The sequence below is a fragment of the Pan paniscus genome, chromosome 1 (genome assembly GCF_029289425.2).
Source record: "Pan paniscus chromosome 1, NHGRI_mPanPan1-v2.0_pri, whole genome shotgun sequence".
NCBI lineage: Eukaryota > Metazoa > Chordata > Mammalia > Primates > Hominidae > Pan > Pan paniscus.
Window position 1 is genome coordinate 25,496,427 of NC_073249.2, and position 21,011 is coordinate 25,517,437.

The 21,011-nt window shown below is 42.6% G+C and overlaps 2 pseudogenes; both read left to right on the forward strand.

The window, feature by feature from the left end:
• The first annotated feature begins 6,935 nt into the window (after positions 1–6,935).
• LOC100979812 (actin, cytoplasmic 1-like) lies at positions 6,936–8,661 on the forward strand (annotated as a pseudogene).
• A 5,679-nt stretch (positions 8,662–14,340) lies between these two features.
• Positions 14,341–17,416, forward strand: LOC100989808 (prohibitin 1-like; annotated as a pseudogene).
• Positions 17,417–21,011: the final 3,595 nt, after the last annotated feature.

The window sequence follows — 21,011 nt, forward strand, 5'->3', positions numbered from 1 at the left end:
CCTAAAATTGTAATATAAAAGTGCTAGAAGCAAACATGGGAGAAAATGAAAACTTGGGTTAAGCAAGATTTCTTAGGATGCAAAAAGCACAACACATAAAAGAAAAAAATGATAAATTTAACTTCATCAAAATTAGAATGTTTCCTCTTTGAATGACACTCTTAAGAAAATGAAGGGGAGGGGCCAAGAAGGCCAAACAAACAGAAACAACTCCGGTCTGCAGCTCCCAGTGAGACCAATGCAGAAGGGGGTGATTTCTGCATTTCCAACTGAGGTACCCAGTTCATCTCACTGGGACTGGTTAGGCAGTGGGTGCAACCCATGGAGAGCGAGCAGAAGCAGAAGCAGGCATTGCTTTACCCAGGAAGTGCAAGAAGCCAGGGGACCTCCCTCCCGCAGCCAAGGGAAGCCATGAGGGACTGTGCTACCCGCCCGGGTACTACACTTTTCTCATGGATTTTGCAATCAGCAGATCAGGAGATTTCCTGGTGAGCCTACACCACCAGGGCCCTGAGTTTCAAGCACAAAACTAAGTGGCTGTTTGGGCAGACACCCAGCTAGCTGCAGGAGTTTTTTTCATACCCTAGTGGCACCTGGAACCCCAGCGAGACAGAACTGTTCATTCCCTTGGAAAGCGAGCTGAAGCCAGGGAGCCAAGTGGTTTCACTCAGCAGGTCCCACTCCCACAGAGCCCCGCAAGCTAAGAACCACTGGCTTGAAATTCTTGCTGCCAGCACAGCAGTCTGGTGGATCTAGGACGATTGAGCTTGGGGGGAGGAGGGGCATCTGCCATTACTGAGGCTTTCGTAGGCGGTTCTCCCCTGACAGTGCTAAGGAGACTGAGAGGTATGGACTGGGCAGAATTCACCACAGTGTGGCAAAGCGGCTGTGGCCAGAGTGCTTATCTAGATTTCTCCTCACTGGGCAGGGCATCTCTGAAGGAAATGCAGCAGCCCTAGTCAGGGGCTTACAGATAAAATGCTCATCTCCCTGGGACAGAGCACCTGGGGGGAGGGGCTGCTGTGGGCATAGCTTCAGCAGACTTAATCTTTCCTGCCTGCTGGCTCTGAAGACAGCAGCTGATCCTGACAAGGGGGATTGTCCCAGCATAGCACACCAGCTCTGCTAAGGGACAGACTGATTACTCAAGTGGGCCCCTGACCCCAATGCTGACTAGAGAGTTAAAGATGTGCTGAAGCTACACATTAAACCTCCCAACAGGGGTCAACAGACGCCTCATACAGGAGAGCTCTGGCTGGCATCAGGCCGGTGCCCCTCTGGGACAAAGCTTCCAGAGGAAGGAGCAGGCAGCAATCTTTGCTGTTCTGCAGCCTTCACTGGTGATATCCAGGCAAACAGGGCCTGGAGTGGACCTCCAGCAAACTGCAGCAGACCTGCAGAAGCGAGGCCTGACTATTAGAAGAAAAGCTAACACACAGAAAGTAACAACAACATCAACAAAAAGGACCCCCACCCAAAAACCCCATCCAAAGGTCATCAGCCTCAAAGATCGAAGGTAGGTAAATCCATGAAGATGAGGAAAAATCAGCGCAAAAATGCTGAAAATTCCAAAAACCAGAATGCCTCTCCAGCAAGGACACAAAACTGGATGGAGAATAAGATTGACAAACTGACAGAGGCAGGCTTCAGAAGGTGGGTGATAACAAACTCCTCTGAGCTAAAGGAGCATGTTCTAACCCAATGCAAGGAAGCTAAGAACCTTAATAAAAGGTTACAGGAACTGCTAACTAGAATAACCAGTTTAGACAGGAACATAAATGACCTGATGGAGCCGAAAAAAAAGAAAAACACAGCACAATAACTTCAGGAAGCATACAGAAGTATCAATAGCTGAATCAATCAAGCGGAAGAAAGGATATCAGAGATTGAAGATCACCATGCTGAAAAAAAGTGTGAAGACAAGATTAGAGAAAAAAGAATGAAAAGGAATGAACAAAGCCTTCAAGAAATATGGTACTATGTGAAAAGACCAAACCTATGATTGATTGGTGTACCTGAAAGTGACAGGGAGAATGGAATCAATTGTGATATTATCCAGGAGAACTTCCCCAACCTAGTGAGATGTGCCAACATTCAAATTCAGGAAATACAGAGAACACCACTAAAGATACTCCTCGAGAAGATCAACCCCAAGGCACATAATCATCAGATTCTCCAAGGTTGAAATGAAGGAAAAAGTGTTAAGGGCAGCCAGAGAGAAAGGTCAGGTCACCTACAAAGGGAAGCCCATCAGACTAACAGCGAATCTCTCTGCAGAAACCCTACAAGCCAGAAGAGAGTAGGGGCCAAAATTCAACATTCTTAAAGAAAAGAATTTTTCAACCCAGAATTTCATATCCAGCCAAACTAAGCTTCAAAAGCAAAGGAGAAATAAAACCCTTTCCAGACAAGCAAATGCTGAGGGATTTTGTCACCACCAGGCCTGCCTTACAAGAGGTCCTGAAGGAAGCACTAAATATGGAAAGGAAAAACTGGTAACAGCCACTGCAAAAACACACTGAAATACAAGATTATTGACACTATGAAGGAACTGCATCTACTAATGTGCAAAATAATCAGCTAGCATCATGATGACAGCATCAAATTCACACATAAAAATATTGACCTTAAATGTAAATGGGCTAAATGCCCCAATTAAAAGACACAGACTGGCAAATTGGATAAAAAGTCAAGACCCACCAGTGTGCTATATTCAAGAGACCCATCTTATGTTCAAAGACACACATAGGCTCAAAAAAAAGGGATGAAGGAATATTTACCAAGCAAATGGAAAGCAAAAAAAAGCATTTTTTTTTTTTTTGCTTGCAAGTAGGTTGCAATCCTAGTCTCTAATAAAACAGACTTTAAACCAACAAAGATCAAAAAAGACAAAGAAGGGCATCACATAATGGTAAAGGAATCAATGCAACAAGAAGAGCTAACCATCCTAAATATATATGCATCCAATACAGGAGCACCCAGATTTGTAAAACAAGTTCTTAGAGACCTACAAAGAGACTTAGGCTCCCACACAATAATAGTGGGGGATTTTAACACCTCGCTGTCAATATTAGACAGATCAATGAGACAGAAAATTACAAGGATATTCAGGACTTGAACTCAGCTGTGGACCTAATAGATGTCTACAGAACTCTCCACCCCAAATCAACAGAATAAACATTCTTCTCAGTGCCACATGGCACTTATTCTTAAACTGGCCACATACTTGGAAGTAAAAGACTCCTCAGCAAATGCAAAAGAATGGAAATCATAGCAGTCTGTCAGACCATAGTGCAATCAAATTCGAATTTAGGATTAAGAAACTCACTCAAAACCTCACAACTACATGGAAATTGAACAACCTGCTCCTGAATGGCTTCTGGGTAAATAACGAAATGAAGGAAGAAATAAAGAAGTTCTTTGAGACCAATGAGAACAAAGAGACAATGTACCAGAATCTCTGGGACACAGCTAAAGCAGAGTTTAGAGGGAAATTTACAGCACTAAATGCCCACATTGGGAAGCTGGAAAGATCTGAAATTGACACCCTAACATCACAATTAAAAGAACTAGAGAAGTGGCCAGGCGCGGTGGCTCACACCTGTAATCCCAGCACTTTGGGAGGCTGAGGCGGGTGGATCACGAGGTCAGGAGTTCAAGGCCAGCCTGGCCAACATGGTGAAATCCTGTCTCTACTAAAAATACGAAAATTAGTTGGGCGTGATGGCGGGTGACTGCAGTCCCAGCTATTTGGGAGGCTGAGGTAGGAGAATAGCTTGAACCTGGGAGGCGGAGGCTGCAGTGAGCCGAGATCCCACCATTGCACTCCAGCCTGGGACAGAGTGATACTTTGTCTAAAAAAAAAAAAAAAGAACTAGAGAAGCAAGAGCAAACAAATTCAAAAGCTAGCAGGAGACAAGAAATAACTAAGATCAGAGCAGAACTGAAGGAGATAGAGACATGAAAAACCCTTCAAAAAATCAATGAATCCAGGAGCGGGTTTTTTGAAAAAATTAACAAAATAGACCGCTAGCTACACTAATAAAGAAGAAAAGAGAGAAGAATCAAATAGACACAATAAAAAATGATAAAGGGCATATCACCACTGATCCCACAGAAATACAAACCACCGTCAGAGAATACTATAAACACCTCTATGCAAATAAACTAGAAAATCTAGAAGAAATAGATAAATTGCTGAACACATACACCCTCCCAAGACTAAACCAGGAAGAAGTTGAATCCCTGAATAGACCAATAACAAGTTTTGAAGTTGAGAAAGGAATTAATAGCCTACCAACCAAAAGAAGCCCAGGACCAGAAGGATTCATAGCCGAATTCTACCAGAGGTACAAAGAGGAGCTGGTACCATTCCTTCTGAAACTATTCCAAACAATAGAAAAAGAAAGACTCCTCCCTAATTCACTTTATGAGGCCAGCATCATCCTGATACCAAAACCTGGCATAGACACACCAAAAAAACTTCACAAAATTTCAGGCCAATATCCCTGATGAACATCAATGCAAAAATCCTCAATAAAATACTGGCAAACCAAATCCAGCAGCACATCCAAAGCTTATCCACCATGATCAAGTCAGCTTCATCCCTGGGATGCAAGGCTGGTTCAACATATGCAAATCAATGAACGTAATCCATCACTTAAACAGAACCAATGACAAAAACCACATGATTATCTCAATAGATGCAGAAAAGGCCTTCAATAAAATTCAACATGCCTTCATGCAAAAAACTCTCAATAAACTAGGTATCGATGGAACATATCTCAAAATAATAAGAGCTATTTATAACAAACCCATAGCCAATATCATACTGAGTGGGCAAAAGCTGGAAGCTTTCCCTTTGAAAACCGGCACAAGACAAGGATGCCCTCTCTCACCACACCTATTCAGCATAGTATTAGAAGTTCTGGCCAGGGCCATCAGGCAAGATAAATAAGGGGTATTCAAATAGGAAGAAAGGAAGTCAAATAGTCTCTGTTTGCAGATGGCATAATTGTGTATTTAGAAACCCCATTGTCTCAGCCCAAAAACTCCTTAAGCTGATAAGCAACTTCCGCAAAGTCTTAGGATACAAAATCAATGTGCAAAAATCACAAGCATTCCTATACACTAATAATAGACAAGCAGAGAGCCAAATCACGAGTGAATTCCCATTCACAATTGCTACAAAGGAATAAAATACCTAGGAATACAACTTACAAGGGATGTGAAGGACCTCTTCAAGGAGAACTACAAACCACTGCTCAAGGAAATAAGAGATGACAAAAACAAATGGAAAAAAAATTCCATGCTCATGGATAGGAAGAATCAATATTGTGAAAATGGCCATACTACCCAAAGTAATTTATAGATTCAATGCTATTCCCATCAAGCCACCATTGACTTTCTTCACAGAATTAGAAAAGAAACTACTTTAAATTTCATATGGAACAAAAAAAGAGCCCATATAGCCAAGACAATCCTAAGCAAAAAGAACAAAGCTGGAGGCATCATGCTACCTGACTTCAAACTATACTACAAGGCTACAGTAACCAAAACAGCATGGTACTAGTACCAAAACAGATATATGGACTAACGGAACAGAACCAAGACCCCAGAAATAACACCACACATCTATAACCATCTGCTCTCTGATAAACCTGACAAAAACAAGCAATGGGGAAAAGATTCACTATTTCATAAATGGTGCTGGGAAAACTGGCTAGCCATATGCAGAAAACAGAAACTGGACCCCTTCCTTACACCTTATACAAAAATTAACTCAAGATGGATTAAAGACTTAAATGAAAAACCTGAAACCATAAAAAACTCTAGAAGAAAACCTAGGCAATACCATTCAGGACATAGGCACAGGCAAAGACTTCATGACTGAAACACCAAAAGCAATCGCAACAAAAGCCAAAATTGACAAATGGGATCTAATTGAACTAAAGAGCCTCTGGACAGCAAAAGAAACTATCATCAGAGTGAACAGGCAACCTACAGAATGGGAGAAAATTTTTGCAATCTACCCATCTGACAAAGGTCTAATATCCAGAATCTACAAGGAACTTAAACAAATTTACAAGAAAAAAACAAACAACTGCATTGAAAAGTGGGTGAAGAATATGAACAGACACTTCTCAAAAGAAGACATTTATGCAGCCAACAAACATATGAAAAAAAGCTCATCATCACTGATCATTAGAGAAATGCCAGTCAAAACCACAATGAGATACCATCTCATGCCAGTTAGAATGGCGATTCTACGTCAGGAAACAACAGATGTTGGCAAGGCTGTGGAGAAATAGGAATGCTTTTACACCGTTGGTGGGAGTGTAAATTAGTTCAACCATTGTGGAAGACAGTGTGGCAATTCCTCAAGGATCTAGAACCAGAAATACCATTTGACCCAGCAATCCCATTACTGGGTATGTACCCAAAGCGTTATAACATTCTACTGTAAAGTCACATGCACACGTATGTTTATTGCAGCACTATTTACTAAAGCAAAGACTTGGAACCAACCCAAATGCCCAGCAATGACAGACTGGAGAAAGAAAATGTGGCACATATACACCATGGAATACTATGCAGCCTTAAAAGAGAATGAGTTCATGTCCTTTGCAGGAACATGGATGAAGCTGGAAACCATCATTCTCAGCAAACTAACACAGGAACAGAAAACTAAACACTGTATGTTCTCACTCATAAGTGGGAGTTGAATAATGAGAACACACGGACACAGAGAGGGGAACATCACACACTGAGGCCTTTCCAGGGTGGGGGTGAAGGGGAGGGAGAGCATTAGGACAAATACCTAATGCATGCAGGGCTTAAAACCTAGATGATGGACTGCCAAGACCATGTCTGCCTGGTGAGCACAGAGCCTTGCCCTGGCTGCTCTGCGGCCTGTCCACACCCGCCGCCAGCTCACCATGGATGATGATATCGCGGCGCTCGTCATTGACAACAGCTCCGGTATGTGCAAGGCTGGCTTCACGGGCGATGATGACCCCTGGGCCATCTTCCCTTCCATGGTGGGGCGCCCCAGGCACCGGGGCGTGATGGTGAGCATGGGTCAGAAGGATTCCTATGTGGATGACGAGGCCCAGAGCAAGAGAGGCATCCTGACCCTGAAGTACCCCATCGAGCACGGCATCGTCACCAACTGGGACGACATGGAGAAGATCTGGCACCACATCTTCCACAATGAGCTGCGTGTGGCTCCCGAGCAGCACCCCGTGCTGCTGACCAAGGCCCCCTGAACCCCAAGGCCAACCGTGAGAAGATGACCCAGATCATGTTTGAGACCTTTAACACGGCAGCCATGTACGTGGCCATCCAGGCTCTGCTGTCCCTGTATGCCTCTGGCCGTACCACTGGCATCATGATGGACTCTGGTGACGAGGTCACCCACACTGTGCCCTTCTACGGGGGGTATGCCCTCCCCCACGCCATCGTGTGTCTGGACCTGGCTGGCCGGGACCTAACTGACTACCTCATGAAGATCCTCACGGAGCGCGGCTACAGCTTCACCACTACGGCTGAGCAGGAAATCGTGCATGACATCAAGGAGAAGCCGTGTTACATCGCCCTGGACTTCGAGCAGGAGATGGCCACAGGGGCCTCCAGCTCCTTCCTGGAGAAGAGCTATAAGCTGCATGATAGCCAGGTCATCATCAAAGCGGTTCTGCTGCTCTGAGGCACTCTTCCAGCCTTCCTTCCTGTGCATGTAATCATGTGGCATCCATGAAACTACCTTCAACTCCATCATGAAGTGTGACGTGGACATCTGCAAAGACCTGTACTCCAACACAGTGCTGTCTGGCAGCACCACCGTGTACTCTGGCCTGCATCGCGGACAGGATGCAGAAGGAGATCACCACCCTGGCCCCCAGCACGATGAAGATCAAGATCATTGCTCCTCCCGAGCGCAAGTACTCCGTGTGGATCGGCACCTCTATCCTGGCCTCTCTGTCCACCTTCCAGCAGATATGGATCAGCAAGCAGGAGGAGTATGACGAGTCCGGCCCCTCCACTGTCCACTGCAAATGCTTCTAGGCGGACTGTGACTTAGTTACATTACACCCTTTCTTGTCAAAACCTAACTTGAGCAGAAAACAATATGAGATTCGCATGGCTTTGTTTTTTTTTTGTTTTGGTTTTTTTTTTTTTTTTGGCTTGACTCAGGATTTAAAAACTGGAATGGTGAAGGTGACAGCAGTCGTTGGAGCGAGCATCCCCCAGAGTTCTACAATGTGGCCGAGGACATTGATTGTACGTTGTTCTTTTTTTAAAAAATAGTCATTCCAAATATCATGAGATGCATTGTTACAGGAAGTTCCTTGCCCTCCTAAAAGCCGCCCCACTTCTCTCTAAGGAGAATGGCCCAGTCCTCTCCCACATCCACACAGGGGAGGTGATAGCATTGCTCTCATGTAAATTATGTAATGCCAATTTTTAAAAATCTTCACCTTAACACTTTTTTATTTTGTTTTATTTTGAATGATCAGCCTTTGTGGCCCCCTTTTTTGTCCCTCAACTTGAGATGTATGAAGGCTTTCGGTCTCCCTGGGAGTGGGTGGAGGCAGCCAGGGCTTACCTGTACACTGACTTGAGACCAGCTGAATAAAAGTGCACACCTTAAAAAAAAAAAAACCTAGATGACGGGTTGATTGGTGCAGGAAACCACCATGGCAAATGTATACCTATGTAACAAACCTGCATGTTCTGCACATGTATCCAAAAACTTAGAGTAAAATTTAAAAAATTGAAAAATAAATAATTAAAAAAAAAATGAAAGCAATGCACCTTTGGGAGAAAATGTTCTCAATACACATGTCTGTTAAAGGACATTTTCCCAGAATCTATAAAAAAATTCTTACAACTCAATAATAAATAATTCAATTAAAGATGGGCTTACACTTGAACAGATACTTCACAAAAAAATACAGATGGCCAATAAGCATATGAAAAGATGCTTATCACAAGTTATCAGACAATATCAAGTATTCTCAAATATGTGGAGCACCAGAACTCTTTTGTACATTGCTGGTGGGAATGTGAAACAGTACAACCGTCTTGGAAAAGTCTGCCAATTTTTAAAATAAAGGTAGACATACACCCACCAATTCTGTTACTAGATATGTATCAAAGAAAAGTGAAAACAGGTTGGGTGCGGTGGCTCCCAGCACTTTGGGAGGCCAAGGTGGGTGGATCAAACACCTGAGGTCAGGAGTTTGAAACCAGCCTGGCCAACATGGTGAAACCCCTGACTCTACCAAAAAATACAAAATTAGCTGGGCCCACACTGGTGGGTGCCTGTAGTCCCAGCTACTGGGGAGGCTGAGGTGGGAGAATAGTTTGAACCCGGGAGGCGGAGGTTGCAGTGAGCTAAGATCATGCCACTGCACTCTAGCCTGGGCAACAGAGTGAGACCCTGTCTCAAAAAAAAAAAAAAAGTGAAAATGTGTTCACAGAAAGGCTTGTACATAAATGTTCATAGCAGGTTTATTTATTCACAATAGCCAGAGAAATAGGAAATAACCCAAATATCTCTCTGTAGGTGAATGGGTACAAAAATCATGGTACATATAAATAGTGGAAAGTTATTTAGCAATAATAGAAATGAATTACTGATATATGCAATAACATGAATGAATCTCAAAAGGTTATGCTGACTAGTGAAATTTGCTAAGAGAGTAAGTCTTAAATGTTCTCACCACACATACACAAATGGTAATTATGTGAGGTAATGGGTGTGTTAACTAACTTGATCATGGTAATCAGTTCACCATTTATATGTATATCAAAGCATCATGTTGTATACCTAAAATATATATAATTGTATTTGTCAGCTATTCCTCAATAAAGCTTCGGAAAACCCTTACACACTTAAAAAATATAACACCGTAAGAGGTAAACAGATGGTAATTCTGCTTTGTACAATACAAGCAAGGTTTGATCTTATTCATATGACTTTTAAAATGTATATAAAAATGAGACTGAGGTCAGGTGTGGTGGCTCATGCCTGTAATCCCAGCACTTTGGGAGGCTGAGGTGGGTGGATCACCTGAGGTCAGGAGTTCGAGACCAGCCTGGCCAACATGCAAAAACCCCATCTCTACTGAAAATACAAAATTAGCCGGGCGTTGTGGTGCATGCCTGTAATTCCAGCTACTTGGGAGGCTGAGGCAGGAGAATGGCTTGAACCCAGGAGGCAGAGGTTGTGGTGAGCTGAGATTGTGCCATTGCACTCCAGCATGGGCAACAAGAGCGAAACTCCATCTCAAAAAAAAAAAAAAAAGAAAAGAAAAAAAATGGGGAGACAGACTGAAAATTGAAATCTCTCTTTGAGAAACAGATACTTATCCGTGTAGGGTACAGGAATTTCAAATTATAATTCCCCCCAAAATACAACAACAACAACAAAAACATTATGGTGAACAAAAGAAGAGCAACACGAAAGAGTACATACTATTTTATTTTATTCATATGACATTCTGGAACATGGAAAACTACTCTCTGGCATCAGAAAGCAGATCTGTGGTTGCCAGTGTAGAGAAGATTAATACAAAGGGGTATGAGGATGAAGGAAATGTTATATAGCTTGATCTGTTTGTATTTGCAAGGGTGTATACATTGGCAAAACTCAAATAACTATACATTTAAGATACGTGCATTACTTTGTATGTAAATTATATGTCAATAAAGTTGATTTAAAAAATGAAGAACACAGGCTTTTGCATTACAGTGACCTGTTACTATTTCTCACTTGTACCCCTTGTATAAGTTACTTATCTAAGTTCGAATTTCTTTATCTGTAAACTGGGAATATTAATAGTATCAATTTCATAGGGTTGTTTTGAGATTTAATAAGACATTATATGTTGTATACTTCCAAGATCTGTCATGGAACTTAAAAATCAAAGGTAGTTCCTATTACTACTACACATGGTTTTTTTCTAATCACATCATGAAAGAATGCAGTTGACAATTCAGTCCATTTTTCAGAAGAGCTGCCTTTATAGATCTCAGAGTAGATGTGCACCTTTGCCTACCACCCACAGATCAGGCAGGCAGAAAATACAGACCGTACTCTGGAAAAGCACCTTCTTTAATGCCAACTATCAGCAGGGAAATTGGGCTAAACTTCCTCTCCCAGCTGAGCTAGAGTATGACAATCTGTGTGCCTGGATACAGGGAGGGGCCCAATCTTTTATTACGAATTGAGATTTCTTTGGAGCAGAGCTACCCAGTTAGCCTGGAGCTACTCCAGGCTGACTCGAGTAAAAATGGGCTCATCTGACCCAGCTAGGTGTCAGAACAACGGGTCTGTCTTAGATTCATCTGTGGTGTTATGTTTCGCTAAGGTTTTCTGCCCTCCTTGTCTATGACAGCTTGCTTAGCAACTTGAACCTGCTCTGCCCACAGTTTGGTTCTCTGCCACTTACCTTATGATTAGTATCTCAGTAACAGCTCCTGTCTGAACTTACCACTCACACACCAGTTTAATCACAGCCTGACTAGCCAGCTCTGCACCACCTCCTGCAGAACTTCTTGTCCAGATGGCTGCTGCCTTCTTGCCCAGATGGCTCTTCTCTTGGAGCCACCAGAAGAGTGAACCCTTCAGACTGAATAGCTCTCTGCTGGCACCTGGGAGAAGCAGGAAGAAATTTTTAGATTACACTTATCTGAATTTCTAATCTGAAGTATCAAAGCTGCATTCCATCACCCCTGCAAGGGATTTCAGTCTAAGATAAGAATTGAGGATGCATAATGGGTGGAGATTAAGACCAGAGTTTAATGAAGCGGGGTTTGATACAGCTCGTGCATACAATGCCTTATTTGTCTTTGTATCTCCTGTTCTAGAGGAAGCCTTTCTGTTTGCAAGAGTTTCCTCTCTTTCGACTTTTCATTCCATATGTTCCCTTGCCTTTGGATATTGCTCAGGTTAACCTAAAAACACACCCAGTGATGACAATGTGTAGAACATTCTATTTGTTTTTTTAGGCAATATTACATAGTGGTTTTCACCTTAGGCAGGCATAGATTTGAATCATCTCTGCTATTTATGAGTTGTGTGATTTGGGGTGAGGCCCTCTGCTCTAGCCATTCTGGCCTTTCTTCTGCCTCTCCAGCATGCCAACCTCACTCTTCCAAGGTTTTTGCATTTGCTCGTCTCTCTGCCTGAGACCCTTTTCATCCAGGACTTCTGAGGATAGTTTCTTCTTGTCTCTCGGATCTCTGTTCAAATGTCATCTCTTTGGATAGAACTTTCCTCACCATTATTTCTAAAATGCCCCACCTCGGTCACTATTGCACTATCTTATTTTAGTGTCTTCACAGCATTTATCTTAATTACTTGTTTATCATCTCTCTTCCCCAATTAGAATAAAAACTTCTAAGCTGGGCACAGTGGCTCACGCTTGTAATCCTAGCACTTGGGGAGGCTGAGGTAGGCGGATAGCTTGAGCTCTGGAGTTTGAGACCCGCCTGGGCAACATTGCCATATCTTATCTCTACAAAAAAATACCAAAATATTAGCTGGGCACGGTGCCATGCACTTGTAGTCCCAGCTACTCCGGAGGTTGAGGTGGGAGGACCACATAAACCAGGGGAGGTCGAGGCTGCAGTGAACTGTGATCATGCCACTGCACTCCAGCCTGGGTGATGGAGTGAGAGCCCGTCTACAAAAAACAAAACAAAACAAAAAGAATAAAAACATCTAGAGAGCAGGGCAGGGCAGGAGGAACTTATCTGTCTTTTTCACCATAGTATCCCTAAAGTTTAGAATTGTACCCAGCACATACATAGCAGGTTTTTAGAAAGTTATCTATTCAATCAGTCGGTAAGTTAACATCTCTAAGCTTTAGTTTATCTGTAAAATAGAGATAATAGTACTTTCCTATAGGGTTAATGAAGATAATATGAGGAAATATTCGTAAAGGGCTGAGCATGATGCCTGACATATAGTAATTGTGCTATAAATGGTAGACATAGTTATTATTCTTTCTGCCTCCATTTCCCCTCTCCTGAGTATATAAGCTCCTCTAGAGCATAGACAATGCCTTATTTGTATATTTCATATTGCTATGGATATAGTAGACAATAAAACTTAGTTTCAATGAAATAAAAATTTTTCCTAGTAAATCAAGGCTTCGAATAAGTGAAATAGAAAATACACTAACCGAACCAACCAAAGATGGTGAGCTCATCTTTTGGACTCAGTTAATCAGCCCTCCTCCCAGTGAGGGCTTTCATGACTGTCTCATCCTGGGAGGGTCAGGGGATAAGGTGACTATCCCTTGTGTGGACTTCAGCCAGAGCACCAGTGCATTTGATTTCACTCATGTGCTCGTAGGTACGTTTTCCTCTGCTAGATTGCATGTGCTTTGAATTACTTACCTTTGTATCCCCACTGGCTGGCCCCTTGCCTTCTCTCGTACTCAGTATAGAAGTATTGAAGAATAGAACAGTGGTAAAGGGACAATAGTACAGGGATTAAGAATGTAGACTCTGAGCTCAAAGCATCTAGGTTCAAATCCTAGCTTCTAGCTTCTGCCACTTACCAAGTGGGAGGCTTCAGACAAGTTACTTAACTTCTCTGTGTGCCTCAAGTTCCTCATTCATAAAATGAGGAGAACAAAAGTACCAATTTCATGAATATGGCAATGAAAATATTTCCTACCTATAGGGTTCTTAAAATAGTGCTTTTTTTTTTTTCTTTTTTGAGACAGAGTCTTGCCCTGTCGCCCAGACAATCTCGGCTCACTGCAACCTCCACCTCCCAGGTTCAAGCAATTCTCCTGCCTCAGCCTCCCAAGTAGCTGACACTACAGGTTTGCACCACCACACCTGGCTAATTTTTGTATTTTTAGTAAGATGGGGTTTCACTATGTTGGCCAGGCTGGTCTTGAACTCCTGACCTCAGGTGATCCACCCACTGTGGCTTCACAAAGTACTGCGATTACAGGCATGAGCCACCACGCCTGGCCAAATGCCTTCGATTTTATGTGTACTTCATTTCACATAAATGTGCCCCAGACAGTGACTGGATCATAATAGACATTCAGTCGTGTTTATTGAATTAAATTGAAAACTTGAATGTAAATTGATATTCAGGGGTAAAGGAAAGCATGTTTATTTATTTTTGTAGCTGGGACTATAGGCGCATGCTACCATGCTGGGCTAAATGTGTATTTAAATGGACAGGGAGAATTTGCCATAGTCGGTTCTTTTGTATAAGCATACTTTGATTACTTTTTTCAAGTTCATATTTATTCTATTAGATGTAGTAAATGTGATGTATGTTTGAAAATAGATTTCAGGGTATGTGTGGTTGGGGAATTCATGTGGAGGTCAGAGTAGAAGCAGATGTGAGAGGGTCAAGCAGAAGAAAACATGGCTGCCAAAGTGTTTGAGTCCATCGGCAAGTTTGGCCTGGCCTTAGCTGTTGCAGGAGGCGTGGTGAACTCTGCTTTATATAATGTGGATGCTGGGCACAGAGCTGTCATCTTTGACCGATTCCATGGAGTACAGGACATTGTGGTAGGGGAAGGGACTCACTGTCTCATCCCCTGGGTACAGAAACCAATTATCTTTGACTGCCGTTCTCGACCACGTAAAGTGCCAGTCATCACCGGTAGCAAAGACTTACAGAATGTCAACATCACACTGCGCATCCTCTTCTGGGCCATTGCTAGCCAGTTTCTCGCATCTTCACCAGCATCGGAGAGGACTATGATGAGCGTGTGCTGCTGTCCATCACGACCGGCATCCTCAAGTCAGCGATGACTCGCTTTGATGCTGGAGAGCTAATCACCCAGAGAGAGCTGGTCTCCAGGTAGGTAAGCAATGACCTTACGGAGCGAGCAGCCACCTTTGGGCTCATCCTGGACGACGTGTCCTTGACACATCTGACCTTCGGGAAGGAGTTCACAGAAGCGATGGAAGCCAAACAGGTGGCTCAGCAGGAAGTAGAGAGGGCGAGATTTGTGGTGGAAAAGGCTGAGCAGCAGAAAAAGGTGGCCATCATCTCTGCTGAGGGCGACTCCAAGGCAGCTGAGCTGATTGTCAACTCACTGGTCACCGCGGGGGACGGTCTGATCGAGCAGGAAGCTGTGGAAGACATCGCATACCTGCTCTCACGCTCTTGGAACATCACCTATCTGCTGGCGGGGCAGTCCGTGCTCCTCCAGCTGCCCCAGTGAGGGCCCACACGGCCTCCACTTCCGCGGGCTGACCGGGCCACAGCCCCGGTGATTCTTAACACCGCCTCCCTTCTGCTCCCACCCCAGAAATCACTGTGAAATTTCATGATTGACTTAAAGTGAAGGAAATAAAGGTAAAACCACTTCAGATCTCAAAAAATAAAAAAAGAAAGAAAATAGATTTCAGAAAACAATTACTTTAGGAAAAAAAATCTTCAGTGGTTACAGTTTGAGGACTCATCAGTTCGAAGTGAAAATTCTCTCTAAGCAGATACTACTCTCCTTTTTCAGTTTTGTAGTCTCCTAAATTTACCTTCTCTGCTGACCTTTTAAAAGCTCCCTCTGGGCCTTAACTAGAGCAATAAAAATTGAGTTTGGCCAAGACTTTTACAAATTTTACTCTTGGGAGTCTCTCTGAACCTGTTCTGGGGGTCAGGGGCTGCCTAACAAAATACAAAAAAAGTTACTCTTTCTCAATTAATGTACATTGGGCGACAATAAGAGGTGGGGTGAAATATTCTCAACTGTCAATAAGAAACTTAAATGTCATACATAACAGTTATTAGAAGTGAGTTATGAATTCCTCATAAGTGGGATTTAAATGATGATATAAAATCATCGAGTTAGTTTCTCCTTGTCTCTCCTTTTTTTTTTTTTTGAGTTGAGTCTCACTCTGTCGCCCAGGCTGGATACAGTGGTGTGATCTCGGCTCACTGCCACCTCCACCTCCCTGATTCAAGCAATTACCCTGCCTCAGCCTCCCGAATAGTTGGGATTACAGGCGCACACCACCATGCCCAGCTAATTTTTTTTTTTTTTTTTTTTTTTTAGTAGAGACGGGGTTTCACCATGTTGGCCAGACTGGTCTTGAACTCCTGACCTCAGGCAATCTGCCCACCTCAGCCTCCCAAAGTGCTTGGATTACAGGCGTGAGCCACCATGCCCGGCCTAGTTTTTCCTTTTCTAATTATTTATCTTTAGCTATTCAGAGAAAAACTTTTGTGGCAGCAACACAATTACATTCATTTAGTAATTGAGAGTCAAACATTCTGTGCTAGGCTAAAGGGAATGCCCAGAACTTTAAGAACTGGTCCTTTCCTCAAAGGAACTTAGGCCACGTAGCTGTAAAATCAGTGTGCTTTTCATAGGTATTCTTGAAAAATACTTGAATAAATCCCAAGTTTAAAAATGATTTAAAAATGGTTAGGATGCAGTTCATTCAGTTCATTCTCATCTAACACTGTGTGTTTAAGAGATGACCAAGAAGAAATACATGTACATTCCTTACAGTAGAATAAAGCCCCTTTGCAAGGGGGAGAATGGAAGCTGTGACATACTTCGTTGGTGGCCAACGGGCCTTTGTGAGTTCTTGGCACTTGGAAGCCTGTTTTCAGTATTTCAGGCTAAAATTCTCTTGCTTGTCAATAGAGAAGCCTTAATTTTTCTTTCTAAAGTCTCATCACATAGATTTTCTTTTTTTTTTTTCAAATGCTCATGGTAACACGGTAGTTATAAATATAGTTTTTTTGTTTTGTTTTGTTTTGTTTTTTTCTGAGACAGAGTCTCACTCTGTTGCCCAGGCTGGAGTATAGTGGCACCATCTCGGCTCACTGCAGTCTCCACCTTCTGGGTTTAAGCGATTTTCCTGTCTCAGCCACCCAAGTAGCTGAGTTAACAGGTGCTCACCACCACGCCCAGCTAATTTTTGTATTTGTATTTGTATTTTATTTATTTATTTTAAGACAGAGTCTCACTCTGTTGCCCAGACTGGAGTGCAATGGTGCGATCTCCACTCACTACAACCTCTGCCTCCCGGGTTCAAGCAATTCTCCTTCCTCAGCCTCCTGAGTAGCTAGGATTATAGGCGGCCACTACCAAGCCTGGCTAATTTTTGTATTTTTAGTAGAGACAAGGTTTTGCCACGTTGGCCACGCTTGTCTTGAACTCTTGATCTCAGGTGATCCACCCGCCTTGGTCTCCCAAAGTGCTGGGATTACAGGAGTGAGCCACCGCGCCCGGCCAGTGTATTTTTCGTAGATACGGGGTTTCACCATGTTGGCCAGGCTGGTCTCGAACTCCTAACCTCAAGTAATCCATCTGCCTCAGCCTCCCAAAGTACTGGTATTACAGGTGCGAGCCACCGCCCGGCCTCATAAATATAGTTGTTTATGAAAGACACCACCATTGGCCAATCATCAGAAGGGGAGCACTTTAGGTCTGTATTTCAGCAAGAGATTTACATTCCATAGATTCTTTCACTCTCATTCAATCAGAACTTTTTGTAGGCATTTATGAGATGGCTATTTGGGGTGACAGATATAATCTATGGCCATAGAACTGGGAAACACTGACTCGAATCATGTAAGCTACAGACAAATGAATAATTCATTGATTTAGTCACTCTTTAATTAATTAATTTATTTATTCATTCTACTATTATGGACTGAGCACTGTTTTAAGTACTGAAGAATCCATGCTAAACAAGGATGAGTAGAGTCCCTACCTGTGGGTTACAGTATTGTGGGAGAGACTGACATTAATTGAATAACACAAACCAGCGTAATGAATACAGTGAATACAGTGGTGACACATGGTGTGAAGGTGAGGTCCTTGGAGCTATGCTACAGCATGTGCTAGAGGAAGCATGAAGGGCAAAAGGGAAACTGAAAAAGGTGGTGTGGCTGAGTCTCACAGAAGGAGAGGACTGTGGTACCTAGTACCACTGAAGGATGGGCAGAGACAGGCATTCAAGGGCTTGGAGGCAGAGTTAAGGAAGGACATCAAGCAGTGCTATCTTGTGATCAGATTTATGAGAAATGATGGTAGCTTGAATAGCATGGCTGTAGTCAAGGAAGAAAGGGAGCTTGATGAGATATTTAGGAGACGGAATGAATAGAACTTGATGATTGAATAGATCTTAGAGATGAGGGAGAAATAAGGTCAAACATGATTCTCAGGTCTGTGGCTTGAGAAAATGGGAGAACACTTGTGGCATACACTGAGACAGGAAGTACTAGATGAGAACCAGAATTGGGAATAAAAACTATCCCTTGGTTTTAGACATGCTGAGTTGAGACATGTTGATATGGAAATCCAGCACTATTCAATAGAGCTTTCTGTGATGATGGAAGTGTTCTGTATCTACACTGCTGAGTATTTTAGCCATTACTCACATGTAGCTATTTACATTTAAGCTAAAATAAAAGATTTAGTTTCTCAGTTGCACTAGCCACATTTCAAGTGCCCAACAGCTATATGTGGCTAGTGATTTTTGCATTTGACAATGCAGTTCTAGAGCCTAGAGAAGCAGCCTAGGTTGAAAATATAAAAAATTAGCCAGGCATGGTGGTTTATGCCTGTAATCTCAGCACTTTGAGAGGTCAATCCAGAAGAATTGCTTGAGGCCAGGAATTTGAGACCAGCTTAGACAACACAGTGAGATCCTGCAGCTATAAAAAAAATATGAAAATAGTCTGGGCACAGTGGCTCACGCCTGTAATCCCAGCACTTTGGGAGGCCGAGGAGGGCAGATCACCTGAGGTCGGGAGTTTGAGACCAGCCTGACCAGCATGGAGAAACCCCATCTCTACTAAAAATACAAAATTAGCCTGGCATAGTGGTGCATGCCTGTAATCCCAGTTACTTGGGAGGCTGAGGCAGGAGAATTGCTTGAACCGGGGAGGCGGAGGTTGCAGTGAGCCGAGATCTTGCCATTGTACTCCAGCCTGGGCAACAAGAGCAAAATTCCACCTAAAAAAAAAATAAATAAATACATAACAATTAAAAAATTTAAAAAAATTAAATTTAGTCATACATGATGGTGTGCACCTGTAGTTCCAGCTACTCAGTAGGCTGAGGTAGAAGTCTTGCTTGATTCCAGGAGTTTGGGGCTGCAGTGAACTATGATAGCACCATTGCACTCCAGCCCGGGAACAAAGCAAGACTCCATCTCTTAAAAAAAAAAAAAAAGAGAGAGATGTGTGTTGATGAGGTTTAAGACTGTGAAGACAACTTTCTAAGGAAGAAGTGAAGGTAGTCAGTGAAAAGAGGAAATGGCTAGGACTGAGACAAAAGGACCTTCAACTTGTAAAGGCTGGTGAACAAAAATGAGCCTTCAAAGGATACCAAGAAGTAATCAGGGAGGTAGGAGAAAAACTGTAAGAGCTTTGTCATATAAGTCAAGAGAAAAGGGTGTTTTGAAAGGAATGAGCAACAGCTAAGTTGTTCTAGAAGGTTGAGGAAGATGAGACTGAAGATGTTTATTGGATCAGTGAAACAGAGGCCATTGGTGACTTTGGCAAGAGCTGTTTCAGAGGAGGGATGAGGCTGAAAGGCAGACTAAATGAGTGAGGAGGGGGTGAGGTAATGGAGAGAGAACTGACAATAGAAGAAAAGAAATCATGGGCTCCTTTTTCCATGGGCTACCAATAAAACAGGGAATTACTTTAGCCAAATCAAGCTAGAGTCATATATCATAGATATATGTCTTCAAACACTGAGTTTATCCTACAAAGTTAACAATTTTGAATCTTTTGTCATGAATATGAGGAGATACATGTCTGCTGGGTTTTCTTCCTACTCCAACTACCTTGGAGGGTGGGTATGAAATAGACCATGTGAAGGCTTAGAGGCCATGTTGAAGTATTCTTTATCCTAACAGCAATAAAAAGCAACTGAAGGCTTTTCTTTTTTAAGTCATTTTATTATCTAAAATTTAGAGCATACAGAAGAAGAGAGAAAAATGTAACTCATCACTCCCAGGTATTATTCATCACCTGACCCTAACACCCTTCAGCCTTTAGTCCTGGCCCATCCATACCCCATCTACTTAGATGAGAAGTTTTAACCACGGGAGTGATATAATTACACTTGTCTTAAAAAGACCATTCTTGCTGCTGGGTAGAGCAAAAGTCAGCACATTTCCAGGTAGTAAATATTTTAGGCTTTGCTGGCTGTACAGGCTCTGTTGCAACTATTTAACTCTTGTTGTAGCTTGAAAGCCGCACTAGACAATACATAAATAAATAAGCGTGGCTGTGTTCCAATAAAACCTTATTTATGGACACTGAAATTTGAATTTCATATAGTTTTTGCATGTCACAAAATATTCTTCATCTTGTTTTGATTTTCCCCCTCACAATTTAAAAATGTAAAAATGATTTTTGCTCATAGGCAATACAAAAACAGGCAGAAGGCCAAATTTGGGCTGTAGTTTGCTAAGCTCTAGGGTAGAGAATGAATTGCAGCAGGCAAGAGAAGTTGTGGGAAGACTTGCCCAAGGCTATTGCAGGAATCAGAACAAAAATCTCGCTATTCCTGTACCTAGTAAAGAGAAAAGACAGCATGGTAAGCATTTATTAGGTACTATACCATTGAGTATCTATTATTCCCTAGGCACAATGTTAGGGCTAAAGATATACAAATAAATGAGTAAGAAATCGTTTTTGCCTTGCAGCTAGTTAGGGAGACAGATGTGGTTTTTTTCTGTCATGTTGTAAATACCACAACATGGTACTATGGAATATACATGAAATATTGATTAATTCTGTGTAAGAAACATCAAACATGGCCTTAAGAGTGACATTTAGCCAATGTAGTGGCTCATGCCTGTAAGCCCAACACTTTGGGAGGCTGAGGCAGGAGGATTGCTTCAGGCCAGGAGTTCTAGACCAGCCTGGGCAACACAGTGAGACACCGTCTCTACAAAACATTTAAAAATCAGCCAGGCATGGTGATGCATGCTTGTAATCACAGCTACTTGGGAGGCTGAGGTGGGAGGATGGCTTGATCTCAGCA